The sequence below is a fragment of the Hipposideros armiger genome, unplaced genomic scaffold (assembly GCF_001890085.2).
Source record: "Hipposideros armiger isolate ML-2016 unplaced genomic scaffold, ASM189008v1 scaffold_105, whole genome shotgun sequence".
In the NCBI taxonomy this organism is placed as follows: Eukaryota; Metazoa; Chordata; class Mammalia; order Chiroptera; family Hipposideridae; genus Hipposideros; species Hipposideros armiger.
Window position 1 is genome coordinate 495,835 of NW_017731455.1, and position 6,821 is coordinate 502,655.

Genomic DNA, 6,821 nt, shown 5'->3' on the forward strand with positions numbered 1-6,821 from the left:
AGCTTGGCCCTGGCAGTGTTTGAACAGGGTCTGGAGTGGACGGAGTTCCCTGTGGCAGCCACACTGGCGGGTGGGAGGGGGGTCCCTACCTTCCCAGCAAAGTAGATGAAGAGAGGCAGGACGTTACCCCTCAGTGCCCTGCTGTTCCCCACCTTCCACTTTCTCTTGGTCTTTCTTTTTTAAATGTTTCCTCTCAAGCTGCGGAAGGCCCAGTGGGCTGTGAACAGAAGTCACAGGCTGTGAAATAAAACAAGAGCAACAGGAAGGGAGATAAATCACAAGGAGAATGACTTGGGGAGGGTGTGTGCTGGGTTTGGTCTTATTTTTAGTGGTCATGGTGGTGATGGTGGTCGGGAATTGAGGCCAGAAGCAGGAAAGCCGGGTTTCCTAGCCTCCGCTTTTGATGGTTTCCGGGCTCCCCCTGGGGCCTGTGAAGAAAGGACCCATCTCTGTGATAAACCAGCTCTTTTAAGTTGTCATTGTCTTTGAGAGGTGTGAAAAAGTTCTTGTGATGCTGCTGCTTCCGTGAGGGGTCCCACGAACCATGAGCAAAGCAGGGCATGTTAACCAGGGTCTGAGCACTGCCCTAAAATTGTAGCATTGTGAATGAGCCCCCAGCACATACACTCACGCATGACGTTCACTCCAGGCATGGGGAAGATAGCTGCCAGCCATCACAATCTTCAAGGGACCCCCAGTCTGCCCCAAATTAAGAATCACTATATATACGGGGAGAAACACTGGACTGGGAGTCCAAACAGAAGTTTGAATCTCAGCCTGGCGACTTATTTGCTGTGTGATAACTTGAGACAAGTTATTTAATGTCTCTGAGCCTTGGTTTCCTCATCAGGAGATGATATCTAGTCCTGATTCTTAGGTGCTAAGGACTATCTGCTGTGTCAGAGTCTCTCGAGAGGATGGGAGAGCATTGTGGGGCAAGCCAGGTAGGCGGGCAAAGCAGCAGGGTGGAACAGGGGCAGTTGTAGGGCTTGCAAATGGTACAGAGGCGCTGCCGCAAAGAATCACTTCTTTTTCCTCCGTTTGTCCCCCTCCTGCCCCGTCCCTGACAGTATTTCACCCAGAACCACTCCATACGCCTACCCTCCAAGCATCTCGCTCCTTTCCGTCGGCCTTTCTAGCTGCTACATATTTTCATTTGTGTCCAGGTTCTTCCAGAATGCAGTGAGTGCATCCAGAGTAGAGAAATGGTCTGGGAGGGAAAATAGCAGAACGGAACCAAGCAGACCTGCTAGAAGCCTGGCTCTGCTGAGTTGAGAGACTTTGGGCAACTCAATCTCTGTGAGCCTCCATTTTCTTATCTCTAAAGAAGAAATAATTAAGAGCGCCTTCCTCACAGGATCTTGTTTTGAAGGTTCAACGAGGTGTTGCATGTAAAGACTTAGATGAGATAAGCTCTCAATGAATCTTGAGTCAGTTAGCATTATTCTTCTTCCCCTGGCATATGGAGTGCAGCACTGAGTAAGGCTTCAGCTCCCAAAACTCAGCCAGCTCTCATCTCTGCCCTTGCCACAAACTCGCCTTTCGGAAAGTCACTCTCGTGACTGGCTTGTTCTAAACAGGAGCCCTGCATTCCCGCCAGCATGAATGGGAGCTCCTGCTGCCCCACAGCCTCGCCAGCATTTGGGGTTGTCAGTGTTTGGATTTTCGCCATTCTAGTCGGTGTGCAACGGTATCTCATTGTTGTCGCATCACTTCATATTTTTATCGAACAGTGCTGCTCTGAACACTGGGATCCAGCAGTGAGTGACACCCACTAAACCCCAGCCCACGTGGAGACCCTATTTCTGTGGAACAAGATAACGGAGGCAAGTCAGACAGCTCAGTTGGCTTCTCCCAAAGGGCAAGACCAAAGTCCAGCTCCTAGCCAGTGACTGTATAAATGAGAAGTGTTTCCAGGGTAGAGACAAGACAGTGAGAACAGCTTGGGGTTGCCTTCACCCACCACTGGAAAACTTACAGAGAACACATACCAGAACCATGAAAAAGTAAGCTGGTGGGTCCCCACCTCGTGCCCTCCAACACCCTGATTTTACAAAGGCGGGGACAGATCTGGGTAAGGGCCGAGGCCCGTGCCTTCCCTAAGGTCCCAGAGCCCGTTAAAGACAGGGCAGAACACTCTCACAGGTGTGCACAACAACTTAGATATACAATTATCCACTGCAGCATCATGTCTGATAGAAAACCCTAGAAATAATTCATGTTCATCAATAAGAAGCTGATTAAATACATGATGATAAATCCATAAAGGGCCATACTAGATACAGCAGTAAGAAAGGGTAAGAAAGCTCTTTGTGTACTAATAGGAAACAATTTCAAAAACCCATCATTAAGTTAAAAAGTAAGAGCAGAGTATGCTCGTTTGTGTTTAACATCTAATGTGGCTGGGGGTGGGTGTTAACACATATCTTTCTTTATAGATGCACAGATACTAGAAACTGGTGCAATTGGTTGACTCCAAAGAGGAACTGGGTAATTTGACAACTGGGAGAGGAAAGAATTTTTTTTTTTTAGGAGAGAAAAAATTTTATTATATGTCCCTGTGTTTCTTTTGTGTCAAAAAAATAAATGACATGTTAAAAAAAATTAATAAAAGAAACCAGCAGAGTGGTTTCACAAACCTGAACATGTGGTTCAAGCCAAGGAAGCCTGAACCACAACAGGGGTTGGAAGCCATGGGAATGGATAGCTAGTTTGTAGGCATAATTGCTGTGTGAGCGACTTAGCCCCTGATCAGGAGCAGAGAGGAGCGGAGGGCAAGGCCTCTGTCCCCATTCTGCCTCCAAAGAGGTTGAGAAGCTAAAGGTTCTTCAGGCTGAGCTTTGAACTCCTGGGACACTCAGCACCCTGCCACTGTCCCTGAATGCAGCTCAGGATGGGGGTGTTGCCTCAGCTCTTCGGGAAAGTGGCCCTTCAGGAGCTGTGGGACTGCTGAGGGCTCCCCACCTGGTTGCATGTCAGGGAGCGTGGCTCTGGCCCAGCTCTGGCCCCAACTCCATGTGGGAGACCAAACAAGTAGGGGAACTGTCTGTTCCGGCAGTCACCCATAACACCCGCCTCCCTGGCCTCACAGGGACAGGGTGAGGATCACAAAGAATGTGAAGCAGCCAGGCCCTGGGTGGTTTCTGGGGAATACCAGTGATCCCAGAAGGGAGTAAGTGGCTCTGTGATCCAAAAAAAAAAAGGCTTGGGTAAACAGAGTGAATCAGGTCCTTCCGTGGAGACCTCGTCAGAGCCTTAAACATGTTCAATGCATTGTGACACTTCAGGTGTGGCTATAGTATGTATCATTTCTCAAACTTATCTGACCACAGAACCATTTTGGAGGAAACCGTCTATCCAAATCTCCCAGAATAAAAGTAATCCGAGGAACACTGTTTGAGAAATGCTGATTAGATGAAACTAGGGTAAACACAAAACACCCTTCAAAGGCACGGGGGTAGAGATAATGACTGCAATCTAAATTCCTGTCATTAACACGTCCTATGCAGCTTCCCTGCTCACAGCAGCTAGGTGATTTTAAACTGTGGGTCATAAACCATTAGTGGGTAGTGAAATCAATTCAGCGGCTCAAAACCAGCTTTAAACCAAATGAATTCGGAGAGAATAGAAAATACCCGAGTGCGCTGCACTTAATACAAGTAAGTATTGTTTCCTGAGACACATACACAGGCATGGACAAGCTGGGCTGTGACAGAAAATGTGTTTCTTATTGTGGGTTGTGGTCAGATAGTTCGGAAAACACTGCTGTGCAGCTCCTCGTCCCAACAGAGGGGAAACTGCCACGTGAGGATTGCCCCCATCTCCCCACTGAGCCTCGGTGCCTGTCTGGTAAGGCCTTTGGGGACAGGGGCCTCTCCCTGGCCGTGTGATTGTGGGATAGATTTTAGGATTAGCAGTGTCACCTTGCTGGACCCAGAGGATGACAGAGGCCCCCTTTGTTATTCACCGTGCTCCAGAAATGCAACTGATCTTTTATTCCTTTTTCAAACACTGCTTAGTGCCCCAACCAGAAAGCACCTTTCTCCTGGGAAAACAGGCTTGTGGAGGCTTCGGCTGCTTGTTTTGACCTAGACATTCAGAACGCAACTTCAAGTCTGAAGACTCATTTTGACTTTGTCCCTAGCTGTTAGATTTTTCTTTTCCTTTTTTTTTTTTTTTATGTTGTGTCTTGGACTAAGTCATTTCCTCATTCTGGTTCTAATTCTCTGTGACAGGTGATTATTGTTTAAAGCTTTGGGGAGTTTCACACTGACCAAGAAGAATAAACATCCTGTGGATCTTTATTCCTCAATTAAATTGTCCTGTCCCAGCCCAGCCCCTGACTAGCTGTGTGACTCTGGGCAGGTGACCTGCCCTCTCTGTGCCTCTGCCTTCTCATCTGTCCACTGAAGGTAATAAAATCTGCCTCACGGAGAAGTTACAGGGATTAAATGAGACAGTCTCCATTAGACATTTATCACAGTCCTGACGCAGAGTAAGAGCTCAATTAAAAGCTGATTTAGTCACTACTCCCCCTACCTCTTGTAGTGTTAACTCATCTGTTTACTTGAAACTTGAGGTGATCTGGGCCAGCCCTTTGTGTCTATCAGGAGGCCTTTCAAGGTTTGTGAAAGAGCCTGGAGTATTCGGAAGGGTGTCCCCAAACCCCCAGACTTCCCAGCTTTCTTTCACCTCCTCCCTGGGTGGAGTGAGAGTCTTAGTGTCATGAAGGTTTCAGGTGGCTCGTCTGTGCCTTGGGGGAGCATTTGGGGCCTTCTGAAGGTGACCTCAACCTGCCTTCCATGCAGGATCTGCCCAGGACTTTCACTGGAAGTCCTGCATCCTGGGAATGCCCACCCCTGTTCCCGGCAAACCTGGTCAGTTAGCCACTCCACTTCCCAGGCTCCCCTGCAGTGGCCTCTATGCCCTCAACCAGCATTCACCACAGCCTCTCGCTGGGAATCACCCGCTCCCCGGACACACTGCCGTCCTGTCCTCTGGGCTGTGCTCTGGCGCCCACAGTCCCCGACTTCAAATGCCCCAGGTTCATTGACATTTCTGGCTTGATTCGCCCACTGTCCCAGCGAGACTCTGGGTCCCTCGAGGCCAGGAACTATGCCTTTTCCTATCACATTCAGCCTTGTGTCCCTCAGCAGCTCTCACAGCTCAGAACAGAGACTCAGCAGGAGGCTGGGTAAAGGCCAGCCAAGTAGTGGCAGGTGAGAGGAGGGCAGCTGATTGAGCACTCGGCAACGTGCTCAGCTTCAGGGAGGCAGCCGCCAGGGAGGAGCTCTGGGGACTCCCTCCTCCTCCCCGCTCTACGTGCAAACCCTGGAGCCCGCGCCGACTGCCCCGCCCCACCCCGCCCCTCTGGGATTCTCCACCGATGTCAGTGCCCAAGCGTGAGTAGAATTAACCACAAGTCCTCCTCTTGTCTACAGCTGCCAGCAGGGAGGATAACGTGGACTCGGACCTTGGTCAGAGTCTTGGTCAACGGGCCACCTGCCTCATCAGGAACACCTGAGGCTTTTATTTAAAACACCTCAGATGGACTCCATCAGGATCATTGGGGGGGGGGGGGGCGTAAGGCCCTGGAATCTGCTTTGACAGGTGATTCTGATGTAAACTGAAATTTAAGACTCCTGAGATCCAGTTGTAGCACTGCCTTCACCTGCCTCACCCCCAGATTCCTTCCTGGACTCAACTCCCTCCCCCGCTTATACCCCACCAGAGTGGCAATTGGAGGCCCAGCCATTTCAGGGCAAGGGGGCAGGTGTGAGATGGAGCTGCCAACAGCACCATCACTCAGGAAGAAAGGCGTGGGACTGGTGAAGGAGAAAAGCAAGCTTCAGAGCAGCCCAGCCACAGGCCCAGCACAGGGTCTTCCCGGAAGCATAAAGTCAAATCTTTGTTTTCAGGTTTTTTTGTTGTTTTTTAAAAATTAATCCTTAGGTATTGTTATCTGGACCCCAAAAGAGGATTTCTGGAGAGCTTCAAATCCACTGAAGTTGAGTACACAGTTGTGGATGTGTGTGTGTTGGGGGGGGTGTGCTTCTCTGGAGTAAGGCAGTGGAGGCATACATACATCAGAGGTATTACAGACCACTGTAATAAAGTGAGCATCACAATAAAGCAAGTCATAATCTTTTTGCTGGTGGAGGGTCTTGTCTTCAGTTTGTAAAAAATTGTGACATCTATGAATGTGAAAAAGTGCAAGAAAGCAAGATATATATATATATATATATATATATATGAAATGGTTAATGACGTAGACACTTTGGAGTCAAACTCGCTGAGTCTGAAGCATGGCTATACGAGTTTACAACTGTTGACACAAGTCTCTCGGCGTCTCTGAGGCTCTGTTTTCTCATCTGTTAAATGGGGAGAATAATACCCTTTAGGGTTGTTGGTAGGATTGAATGAATCAGAACATGGGAGGCACCTAGAACAGTACTTGGCCCATGTATTAATGTACATATTGCTGAACGTTAGCTGTTGTAACAAAATCATAGCTTTTGGCACATCTTCAAAAGTGAATAATGCAAAAAGAGTTTAAGAAATGCTGAATGCTTTGGGGGCCTGAGAGGCAGCACAGTGGGTGTTGAGGGGTTCGGGACAAGTCGCCTCACCTCTCTCAGCTGGTTAACTCATCTGTGAAATGGAAGCGATCTGTTACTCATTTCCGAGACTTTCATGAGGATTAACTGAGAGGCTGCATGTGGGGAGCCCGCATGGTGTCCGGCACAGACCAAGCACCCAGAAAGGCTCAGCAAGCGCGCCCATCATTTTGGTGCTGCAGGGGTTCCAAGGAGATAGGGCTT